Source organism: Lissotriton vulgaris, chromosome 5, assembly GCF_964263255.1.
Source record: "Lissotriton vulgaris chromosome 5, aLisVul1.2, whole genome shotgun sequence".
In the NCBI taxonomy this organism is placed as follows: Eukaryota; Metazoa; Chordata; class Amphibia; order Caudata; family Salamandridae; genus Lissotriton; species Lissotriton vulgaris.
This window is the reverse complement of record NC_141693.1, coordinates 1412746323-1412758979: the sequence shown is the minus strand read 5'-3', so window position 1 is coordinate 1412758979 and position 12657 is coordinate 1412746323.

The window sequence follows — 12657 nt, the reverse complement described above, 5'->3', positions numbered from 1 at the left end:
GACAGACACCATCTCTCCCCATCTTCACAAGAAACCTCAAAACCTGGCTCTTTGACAGACCCCCTCCTTGAAGGACTGGAACCTGCGAAATCCCCCCCCCCCAGTGCCTTGAGACCCTCACTGGTGAGTAGTAGCGCTTAACAAACGCGTGATTGATTGATTGATGTTGAACAAATCAACATCAGACGGCATGTGGGCTGTACAGTAGCGGGTAAATCACAAGGTATAAACCAATAATGGCATTTGTTTCTATTTTAATCTTTTCCCTGACATTGAGGCATGAAACAACATGAAACATGAAACAACATGTAATTTGTGAAACTCATGTTGACTGTTAACTCTATAAGGCAGTTGTTTTGACAAATTGGGAAGGAAATGTAGAATAAATAAAAATATGTTTTTGAAAGAAACTAAAGACTATGCTTTTATCTATTTTCTGGGAAAACAAAAACAAATGGCCGAGCAGGTTAAATTACAAATAATGCATCGCCTAGTCTAGTCAATTACTAGGTTGGACAACTGTTACGTTGAGTCAATTCTTATTTTATAAAGAAATGTTTGAAAAAGTATTTTTTATGACATCAAAAAACCACGAACTATTAAACAAATACATACATACATTCAATACACTGATATGAACATGTCAAACAAAGAATTTTTTACAAAAGAATTGTCACATAGAAAATCACATAGACAACCATGCAATGCCTCAGCAGAATTAATTTTGAGGCACCAGTCCTGAATAAAAATAAACAAGTGGACAAACTGATGGTTACATTTGCCTTCTTGTCAATACCAACACAAGATACATATTGTAATTCATGATGGGGTGCTATGACTAGGAATAACACATGATGAACTAAATGATTGCAAGTGTATTATTTAATTCCTATCAAGCCCCGTCTGTTTTGTATCTTGGAAGGAAGGTCAACGCGTTTCGAACCCAATTTGATTCTACGGGTTCTCCTTAGGACACGGACTGGGGGGTCGCTGTCACTGTGAAATAACACTTAAAAGATTGGTATCAGTAAGGAAGCTGCCTCTTGGGACCTCGCCTCTACCAGACTCATACACTCTTGTGGTCAGTTTACCTTATTGATGAAGGGTGTAGAAGTGTGGCTCAATGATTAGAGGAGGCATACCCGGAAGCTGAGGTCAGACCCGGGACCAGGGTTCAATTCCCGATGCGGCAGGGTCTGAGCCCAAGTGTCCACGGACTCGATAATTCTCACTTCGGTGCCTACTTGAATCACGGGTTCACACTCTGCAACTCTGGGCAATAGCTTGCTTAATCTCCACTACGGCCCCCCGTGGCGGGATGCCTGGCTTTCACCTTGGGGATGCCCTGTACGGGTTATCTCACAGGGAAAAGCCAGGATGGGTTCCCAATACAAGCGCCGGGACACCCCGTTGGGGTAGCTGTGCGCTATATAAGATACACAAAAAAAAAAAAAAGGGTGGCCATAAGAGATTCATGCGCCAATCTCCATTGGCTGTTCTCTGTAAACAGATAAAATGAAAAGGAAATATCTGTTTGAGATGCTGCTTTTCTGTCCAAATTATACTCAACTAATTAACCCCTACTACCAAGACATACCTCATTAATGAGCGTTGTGTGCGGGAGGCGGATGCCGGATCGTTTTTATTTTCGGTATTCGTTTCTTTAAGGTTTCGTTATGACCACTGCGGAAAAAAGGAGGACCTAACATTATTGCCTGTCTCAGTGCGCTATAAGTGCTTTGCAACTTGGTATTATGACACTCCCTACCTTAATGGTCGGACGGAGTTCAACCCGGCTGCACGCGCGAAGAGGCAGAAGCCGCCGCACGGGCTTGTTAGCTGTAAACACAAGGGACGTGCGGTTAGGGACCTTTTAGTGTCAGATTTGGATCGTAAAGATAAAAAATTAAACTTGGCAAGGTGCTTACTTGTAAGCGGGTTTACAACTGCTTCGGTCCGGCATCCATCTTCCTCCGTGATTCAGACATGTGGTTACCTTTAGGGCGTGTCTACTCTGATTTAAGGAAACCCAAATCCCGATGTCTGTTGGGAAACGTAGTTTCAAAGGGTTATTTTAGTGTCTTTTGTTCTGAGGGGTAGGTCTTGTTGCAGTTCATATACATGGTCACACGAGCAGCAGCAAGCCACAGCAGGTAAGTGCTACAGAATATACCATACGAGATTTTTAAAGATTGCTTAGTTCATTGAGGTCATTTAATCCCGACATAGCAGTGTCGAATTTCAAGATGAGATACGCTTCTTTTTGTGCCAGTCGTGCATCTGGATCGCCCCCAGCGCCAGCGATATTTTTGATAGCTGATAAAATCGTCCATTTCAAATCACTGACCAAATGTTTACTTGTCAAGAAGTGGGACACTAGTGGCGCTGTCAGTACTTTGTTGTTAATTCGAGATCTGTGTTGGATTATACGTTGGCGCACCTCTTGTGTGGTTTTGCCAATGTACACTTTCTTGCAGGGGCATACTATGGCATAGATTGCGTATCTCGTTTTGCAGTTCGTGAAGTCATCATGGCGCCAATGTTTTTTACCGTCTGTGAAATGTGTTCCTTCCATTGTTAGGCTGCACACCGAGCAAGTGCCACATTTATGGTGTCCCTTCACTGGGCTCATATTGAACAGTGTACTCTGTGTTTCTTTTTTCATTGTGGGACGTGTGGAAGAGATCTGCTGGCCCACGCTTCGGTTCTTTTTGAATTTGAATTTAAAACATTTGTAGAGCGCAGCGTTCACCGTACGGTTTCTTGGCGCTAGAGTGGAGGATCCAACAACTGAGGGCGGAATGAACCTGTCGCAGCGCATGGAGGGACCGAGTTACACGGGGAAAGCCTGTTTGAATAGGAACGTTTTAAGGTCTTTGCGGAAAGAGGAATATTGAGTGGCAGAATGAAGGTGGTCGGGGAGAGAGTTCCAGAATGTGGGAGCCAGGGTTGAGAAATTGGCTCCACCCCACTTTTTCAGCGCGAACAGTGGTTTACCAATCTCAGGAATGACTTCTTCTACTAGATGCCAATTATTCCGGATAATATTCTGCACTGGGTTTGTATGGGGTCCAAAAGTGGATACACACACCATACATTCTGTAGGTACTTTCTCTTTCTTCTGTAGAAGATGCTCTCTGGGTGTCCATCTTGCTCTCTTCATAGAATGTTTTAAGAGCTTACTTGGGTATCCTCTTTCTTCCAGCTTTTGAACCAGTGCATTGTAAAAAATTCTTTGTTTGACATGTTCATATCAGTGTATTGAATGTATGTATGTATTTGTTTAATAGTTCGTGGTTTTTTGATGTCATAAAAAATACTTTTTCAAAAATTTCTTTATAAAATAAGAATTGACTCAACGTAACGGTTGTCCAACCTAGTAATTGACTAGACTAGGCGATGCATTATTTGTAATTTAACCTGCTCGGCCATTTGTTTTTGTTTACCCTATAGTAGTGGTCCAGGCCGGTCAGTGACAGGACACAAGCCTTTTTTGTTTTCACTGTTTATCTATTTTCTGGCATCAATAATGAATTCGGAGACCTCCAACAAATGCCTTACCTCAAACATTAAGGGGGTTGACATAGTGGCAGATCCCTCTAAGATCTTGTTACTTACAAGCGGGCAACATTCTCCTGAACCTGTTGAATCCTGTGACGCTTATTTGCTCATCTTCTTTTGGCCACCGGGTAAATTTAATAGCTGCAAGGAATCGCTGAGCTACAAAGGCTCAGAGAGGATGATTGCTGAGGAATACTGTTTCCGGTGGCTACTTTTGCGTTTAGAATATTTAGGTGCCCTATTTAACAGGGCCATGGTGCACATGGCCTGGAACTATCTACAACCAGCGTCGCAATTCAATGTAATGGGGCCCCCTGCAAAACTGAAAGAGGTGCCCCTGAGTCTTTTCATATCTCACAGTCAATCATTGAACTTTTGTTGAATGTGAGGGCCCTCTCATGGGTTTGGGGGCCCTTGAGGTTTCAAGAGTCCCTATGCGCTGCAGGGGGCTGCAGGGGGCTGCAGTGGATTGTGTTACACTCCTATCTACAAACTTTGATTGAAAAAACAGACAATAATTTGTTAGGGATCTTCACAACTGTTGCAGTAAAATTATTTGCTGTGAATGTCATCTTTGTTGGTCCCCACCACGTTTTTACTATCCGTCTACACCAGGAAATAAAATTGTGCCTGGGTCAACGGGAAACAAGGGCCTCCACCTTCAAAGCTCCATGTGGCTCCAACATTTGCAGACCTGGGGTTCCCTTACATGCACCAGTATCTCCTTGTGTATGAATTATCTCAACCCCCATAACTCATGACTGTGTTGAACCTCCTCTGTAAATGCCCATTGAAAGGTCCCTCTTAGACTACCTACCTGGCCTCTATTGTCTTTATTACAAGAAAAAAACACTGACCTCACCTTCCACCCCACCATCAATGCCATGTTTGATTCCTGGGTTGTATCACACAAATGGCCAAAGACTCAGAAATATATTTACTGTGCCAATGTGTGGTTGGTGTTTGGGGACAAAGCATTTAGATGCACATGTGGGTTACCAGTAAAATAGACACACTAGATGGCTGACTACATTGTTTATGATGATGTTTGACTTTTGATGATGTTTGCTTACAATTGGACACACCACCATTGCAGCTCACAGACATTAATAAAGTGGAAATACCCACACCATTTAGAAAAATAGAGTGAAACGCAATAAATTATTTGGCACCAAAGTAACAATCTAATCAATAGAACCATTAATATGCAATTTTAAAGATTTAGGTAAAATCAATGCTTAAAAGCACAACGCATCAACTGTGGTTATCTGGTTGAGCCAGAAAATACAAGCTGGCAAATTCCCACTGATCATGATGGAGCTCAAGCCAGATGCATGGACCAAGTTTGGCCTGTTGAAGAAAGGCACCAATAGGGGGGTAGAACCCACAGCAAGCCGAGTCCAGGTCCAGAGTTTAAAGAGGTTGGAGCTTTTTCTGTACCTGAAGACTCTGATCAAGTAACCAGGGAACTAGCTCTTGGAGTCACTCTGGTGGTCAAGGATTCAAGGTGCAGGCTCAGTCTTCACTCAGACAGTGTGGCAGCAGTACAGCAGAGTAGCAGGGCAACAGGGCAGCAGGGTAGTAGTCCTTCTTGCAGCAGAGCAGAACAGCAGTCCTTATTTAGAGTTGTTCACAGGTCCAGATGTGTATTGAAGAGTTGGTTCTGAGGGTCCACTATTTATACCTGATGTCCATATTGAAGTTGCAGAACCTTCTGGTATCCTTCTCCTACAGAGGTGTCTGGAATGTCCTTCCTACCTGCCCTAGCTCTAGCCCTAACATGTCTTGGGGCACAACATACTACTTTGAAATCTTATGTGAGTGTGCGCAGGCAGAGACTTTATGAAATGCAACGGTGGTAGGTGACAGCTCTGCCCCCTCATCAAGTTAGAGATGGCCCATCCTGCCAACACTAGTTCCCCCTTTGTCACATTGTCTGGGAGTAATACACAAAGGCCAACGGCCAGCTCCACCTAGCCTTCTGATCCAAGATACAAGCTGCAGGCACCAAATGGTTGAACAAGAAAATGGTAACTTTCTAAAAGAACTGTTACTTAGCACCAAACTTTACAATTAAAGAGGATTTTAAAATATAATTTGGAGACCAAAACATGATAGTCATACATGTTCAAAAGTTATCACTTATTAAATGTAATAATATAACCTAATATTAACCTATGGGAGACAAAGGCTTTGCAGTAGTGAAAAAAAGTTTAAACATTTTTTACTACCTGCACATGTAAAACTTAAAAGTGCATATCCAATGTTTTAACTCTGCACCCTGCTCTATGGGCTCCTTAGGCTATCACGTTAACGGTGACTTATGTCTATTAAAAAGGAAGGTTTAGGCCTGGCGAAAGATTTATTTTGCCAGGTCGAAATGACAGTTAAAAACAGCACAGACTGGGGCGTGTCCAAGATTGCGCTTGAGTGGCCGCAAATCCATAGAGCTCCACCACCGGCCTTGAAATAGCGGCGGGTTCCGCATGCTCATGGGTCACCAGAACAGCGTATTGCAGTGGAGGAAGCCTTCCGAACACAGTGGGCAGTGGCACTGACTTTTGGTGGCTGTGGCAGTGAGCACCGTTGAGACCTCGGCCCAGAGTGGTGAAAGTGCAGAACACCCACAATGGTGGCTGCTGCAAGGCACCCTTGAGAGAAATTCCTCCAACCCCTCTTAGCTGTGAGTGAGCAGTGCAGCGCTCAGCTGTGTCCCTGCTGCACAGATCAGGCAGCATACTAGGCGGAGTGTGGAAGCACTGCTGAGGTTGACATCAGCCCCCTACGGTAGCGGCTACAAACCAGAGCGGGCAAGCTGGGCCTGCTCTTTGATGTAAAACGTAGCACTCCAGATAGTGACAACCACAGAGCTTCGACTACAAGATCCCCACGGCGAGTGGCTCCATGGCGACTCTTTCACACCCGGCCTACTTCAGAAGAATTCGCCACCCCAGCATCCACAGGCCTTGGGCCCTCCTGGGTCGGGCAGACCGACCACTGTGAGGGTGTTTTTTCCCATAACCGTCCGGCGGCCACAGGTGAGCGGCTCATATCCCAGAGCATCTTTTTAACCATGACAGGCAGGAGACCTCCAAAGCAACTTAGCGGAAAAATGCTCCAGGCAACCTCACGCAACTCAGGTGAGGACTGTCACATGGGGGCCTGTCACACTGTTGGTGATGGTGAGCAGTCAAAATATTGAATGTTTAATATTGACCAACAATTATATCGAGTTTACAATATCGTAGGGACAGAAAATCGAAGTCAAGAATATCGTTGACCAGAATATCGACCTTAAGGTAAGTAATATCAGTTTTTTTAATATCGAAGTTAGTAATATCGAAGTAAGTAATATGATAAGCAAAAATGTTGTTGTTAATAATATCGATAATTATATTAATGTTATGTATTTTAGTATGTATTTTATATGTATGTGTAACATTTTTTGTAATGTATTTTATTTATTTCTAAATATATGTATTAAATGTTTAGAAATTAGTAATTTTTTATAAGTAAATTTTGCGTTTTAGTATCAGAGCCGGTTGTGGGTTTATAGGGGAATAGGATGGGAAGTAATTTAATTATAATTGAATAATTAATATGTTGCGTTTTAATTGTTATTAACTATTAATTTATTGTTAATTAATTATTAATTGGTCATTATTTTTAATAATTGATTAATGTATCATTATATTAAGGGTAAATAATGTACTATTGTATTTATTTATTGTTATTGTTAATTAATTCATTGTTAATTAAATAATAATTGGTAATTAATGTTTATTAATTGATTAACAGATAATGTAAATAATTATGTTAATTGTATGTTTAGCGGGTTGTGGGTTTATAGAGGAATTGTTATTGATAAATAAGTTTGTGTTAATTATTTATTAGTTGGCAGTTACTTTTTATTAATTGAATAATTTAAAATTATATTAATTATAATGTATGTATTATTAATTTTTATTCATTTGAATTGTTAATTAATTTTTTTTTGTTAATTAACTTTTATTAATAGATCAATGGCAAATTAAATTAATTATGTTCTTTTTTATGTGTAGCGGGTTGCATGTTTATGGGGGAAAGGGTGTTAAGTAATTTAATGTTATTTAAGTAATTATTAATTTAATTTTATTGGTATTTATTATTCATTGCTTAGTTAAATATTTTAATATGTTATTTATTTTACAAAAAGTATTTAATTAATAAGTATGTTAATTTATCCCCTACGCTGTCCAACACTTTCCCTACTGTTGCACTCCCTGGAGTGGGAATAGTATGTTTTACCCCTACGCTATCCAACACTTTCCGTACTGTTGCACTCACTGGAGTGGAAATAGTAATTTTTACCCCTCCGCTATCCAACACTTTCCCTACTGTTGCACTCTTTGGAGTGGGAAAAGTAATTTTAACCCTTAAGCTATCCAACACATTCCCTTCTGTTGCACTCACTGGGGTGGGAAAAAAAATGTTTACCCCTACGCTAGCCAACACTTTACCTATTGTTGCACTCTTTGGAGTGAGAATAGTAGATTTAACCTGTACGCTATCCAACACGTTCCCTACTGTTGCACTCTTTGGAGTGGGAAAAGTAATTTTAACCCTTAAGCTATCCAACACATTCCCTTCTGTTGCACTCACTGGAGTGGGAATAGTCATTTTTACCCCTCCGCTATCCAACACTTTCCCTACTGTTGCACTCTTTGGAGTGGGAAAAGTAATTTTAACACTTAAGCTATCCAACATATTCCCTTCTGTTGCACTCACTGGGGTGGGAAAAGAAATGTTTACCCCTACGCTAGCCAACACTTTACCTATTGTTGCACTCTTTGGAGTGAGAATAGTAGATTTAACCTGTACGCTATCCAACACGTTCCCTACTGTTGCGCTCACTGGGGTGGGAATAGTAATTTTTACCCCTACGCTATTGTTGTAGAGCATTTTAGGACCCTAGTGTAAATTTCCCGATTCATGCCCTTATATAGGTATAAATCACCATATCCATATATAGGCATAGAAATTATAAACATATTTAGACATGGCTCTTGCAGTCCAAATACGGCATTGCTACTTCCACTAGTTCCATAAATACACAACGATTACTTGGAATACTCGGATTCAGCAGCTAGGGATTTCCCCTTGCTTAAATATTGATTTATCCAAGAACTCATGGAGTTTCCAAAGAACTGACACTCTTTGATGACGTTATTATGTCCACCTTTACGTCAATCTCGGCACATTCAAGGTATAAATATGCCCACCCTTGCATTAGCAAACACACAGTGGTTTTGATCCGTTCGACTATCTACTTGCCCGACGCAGCCTGCTACAGAAAATGCTGAAGGAAGCCGACCCTCCAGCAGATACACTGAGAGAGATGCTGTCTTTTCTCTGGCTGAGAAATCCAGCCCCAGTGTTTCCAAGCTACCCTTGCGGGTTGTTGGGAAATAGAGTCCTCTGACAGACCTCCTTGATTCTAAACCAAGATACGGAGCTGATTAGACCCTAAGAGAAATCTTGGATAGATTCTTGGCAAAAAGAATACAACATTTATGCTACGCCTCACTTACTTCTTCCCTCGTACTAGACTCACGTTAGGTACATCGGGGTAGGCGTATTTTAGAAGCACCATTTGAGTACTTTTTAGCCTTTGTTATTTATGAATGTATTTATCTATGGTCTAGGAACCATACTATGCTTTTACAGTATTATTTTATCCTACTCTTCATACTGTATGTTTTATACCTTGCAACAAGTCTTACGATTGTAACAGTTCATTTCTTCTGCATGAGAAAGAAGACTGTTCAATAAATACTTCTATTGAAAATGCCCGTCTCTGTATTTCTCTGCACCTCTGGTGAAACGAAGCATGCACGAATGACTGAGTGAAATATCTATCTATTGTTTCCACGACTTTGAAGATCAGTTTTATCTTGGGGAAACAAAGTTGTCATGTTGATGCTGTTGTCAGAAACTTAATCCCTTCTTGTGAATTCGAGAATGTTTTTACTGACCTCTGAGCTAGCTGGCACTCACAATTAAGTCTAATATATTCGATAGCGACCTAGTAGACATAAGTCCTACGTCACATCTATAGGATATATTATTCCAATGCACAGAGCCTATTGGGAATATAGGAACTACACTACATGGTGCCCAACGTGTGGTAAGGCACTAATTTGACGCAGGATACTAGAGTAACTCAGTCGTGCTTTTCACAGAGACCCCTTTTTCCCGTAAAATACTCCAATAGACGTCTGGAGTGGGTTAAAGGATAAACAATCTGCCATAACTAAGTAGGACGAAAATCCTATGTATTAGTTTTTGGTTTGTTCAACGTTGAAGGATACAGTGTTCCAAAATATTGTGCACCTTATCTTTGTCTCTTTAAAATTTGCTCTGCAAACTTTCAGTCAAAAAAATGGCCGACGATGATAATCCCGGGGCCAGAGGAACTGCAGTAAATGCAAACCAACCAGGTCTTGACATTACAGGTTTCCAACCAAATGACGTGGATGCTATAATCATCCCGGAAAACGTAAGGAAAACAATAGCTATAAAGCTCATAGAAAATGTCCTATCACGGAGAGGTGGTAGGTTTATATTTGTCATAGAGGCACATGAATATCGGCAGACAGAGGTATTCTATTCATGGATTATCTTTCCACAAGCAAATCCAACAACACATGTGTTCCACTTCTATAAGCTAGAGGAAATCCAGCGGAATACGTTCATTTCGAGGACATTGAAATTCCACTAACTTACCAAGAGCATCAGCTCTGGTTTAAAAGCGCCCTACAATATCAAAATCACATTACCAGGCTCGGTTCACTAGGTAGACCAGAAGCAACATTTTTTTTTTTTCAGGGTTTTATATTGCGCGAACTAGACCCGAACCGAATCGGGTATTAGAGCGCCTTACATAGCACCAGTTACGTTACATGAGGGCACACATTCATTTTTTAGGCACGGGGAGATTAAGTGATTTGCCCAGAATCACAGGAGGTTTTGGTGTCGTTACCCAGACTCGAACAAAGATCTGAGGTTGAGCGCCCTAGCCGTTAGGCTAGCTATAAACCACATCCTGCCATAGAACAAATGACAGGTCCAGAACTGTTAGCTCAGTTAAAACAATTAATCATTATACATAGACAATTGGTACAATATGTCATGCGGACACTAACAGTCCAACCTTCTATCAGAATTCCACAACAAACCCTTCATCAAGGGAACACAAACAAAATTACACCACAGACCATACAATCAGTCATTGGTCAATTACCCACAAAAAGGGAACAAATTACATTCTGGTTAGCTCAAAAAATTACTCAGATCGAGGCAGTATTTCCCGATAGTACACCTCATGAGAAACACAGGATTCTTACAATCTGCTTACCAATGGGGATCGCACCACATCTGGAGGACTGTGACACTTGAGGTACAGTCTTTGCTGCAATCTACACAAAAACACATGGTGTTCCATCCATGGCGGTGATACCAGATGTCCTGAAACAGATTCAAAATTAATATGGGGCAGAACCTGCTTTAAATCTTGGTATGAAGTTACTGAAAGATTTCAAGTAGGTATCAGCTATAATATTAGCAAATATTAAAGGTGAAGGAGCATCTGTGGCAATCCGCCAAAAACTAAAAGAACTTGATGTAACTGAGCAACCATATGAACTGGCCAGAATAATGCTATGAAGATCTAGGTAGAGATAGTTTGGGGGGGAAACCAGTAAAGCCCAAACCGACAGAAAATCCTGAAAAAGTTTTAATCAAAAACACACTCACTACTCCTAAAAAGAAGTGGGAAAATACTAGACAGACACTTCCTAAAGAGAAGCATTCTCAATCAAGAGAAAGGTCTCCTCAAAAGTAGCCCTCTGAAAAGAGGTATAACCTCAGACACAGGGAGAATTTGAGAAAACCTGATAGATAACTGGATACTGATACGCGTTTCTCTCGTACCTTTCAGACAGAAATCCAGAAGAAGAGGACGATCAGAACACTAGGAAGAACGCGTGAAGTCCAAAGACGAACAACACGTCCCTAAAAATAAGAAAACTCAATTTACCAAAAAGAAGGTAGGAAGTCTTAAAATCAGACGTGCCGAGGATCTTGAGGACACAACTCAAAAATGGGGAGTGGGCCCAGACAATGCTGGACAGCGCAGCAGAAGTTGAATGTCTGACATAATATCGACAGACAGAATATCGAAATGCAAAAATATCGGAGCAAAAATATCGACAGCAAAAATATCGGAATCCTATCTTCATTAAGGTAAGTACAAAAATATCGAAAAAATAATATCGTAGTACAAAAATATCGGAATCAAAAATATTGTTTTTTTAAATGTATTAATATTAATGTAAAAATAATTTTAAAATACATATAATTTTACAAATATTAAATAAAAATATTAAAACAAAATTAAAACTAATACATATACATTTAAAATAAATAAAACACTTAATCATTTAATGTAATTTTAATTTTTTTCACGTAATTTATTTGATTTAATGTAATATTTTTTTGTTTTTACCCTGTACGCCTGTACCCCAAAAACCCAAAACTGACCCTGAACCCTAAAAATATCCCTGTACCCCAAAAACCCAAAACTGACCCTGAAACCTAAAAATACCCCTTTACCCAAAAACTGAAAACTGACCCTGAACCCTAAAAATACCCCTTTACCCATGAACTGAAAACTGACCCAGAACCCTAAAAATACCCCTTTACCCAAAAACTGAAAACTGACCCAGAACCCTAAAAATACCCCTTTACCCAAAAACTGAAAACTGACCCTGAACCCTAAAAATACCCCTTTACCCAAAAACTGAAAACTGACCCTGAACCCTAAAAATACCCCTTTACCCATGAACTGAAAACTGACCCTGAACCCTAAAAATACCCCTTTACCCAAAAACTGAAAACTGACCCAGAACCCTAAAAATACCCCTTTACCCAAAAACTGAAAACTGACCCTGAACCCTAAAAATACTCCTTTACCCAAAATTAATTAATATTATTTAATTACCAATTAATTATTAATTAACAATAACAATAAAGTAAATATATTAGCACATTTGCTGT